Source organism: Bison bison, unplaced genomic scaffold (assembly GCF_000754665.1).
Source record: "Bison bison bison isolate TAMUID 2011002044 unplaced genomic scaffold, Bison_UMD1.0 scf7180017864389, whole genome shotgun sequence".
Taxonomy (NCBI): domain Eukaryota; kingdom Metazoa; phylum Chordata; class Mammalia; order Artiodactyla; family Bovidae; genus Bison; species Bison bison.
This window is the reverse complement of record NW_011494961.1, coordinates 6,469,405-6,469,760: the sequence shown is the minus strand read 5'-3', so window position 1 is coordinate 6,469,760 and position 356 is coordinate 6,469,405.

Below are 356 nucleotides of genomic sequence, written 5' to 3'. Positions count from 1 at the left end.
TCCCGCGCTGGGGAGATTCCACATACCACAGGGTAACAAAGCCCACGCACCGCAACTACTGAGCCCACGCACCTAGAGCCCGTGCTTTTCAACAAGAGAAGCCCCCACAATGAGAAGCCCACCCACCACAATAGGAGAGTAGTCCTCGCTTGTGGCAACTAGACAAACCCCACATGCAGCAACAAAGACCCAGCACAGTCAAAAATAACAATAAAATAAAAATTTTTTAAATGGGTTATGGAATTGGGTAAGGGAAATTTATCGCAATAACTTCCTTGTCACTAACAACAAAGCAAAATAACACAAGAGGTTTCAGTCAGTTCAGTTCAGTCGCTCAGTCGTGTCCGACTCCTGTC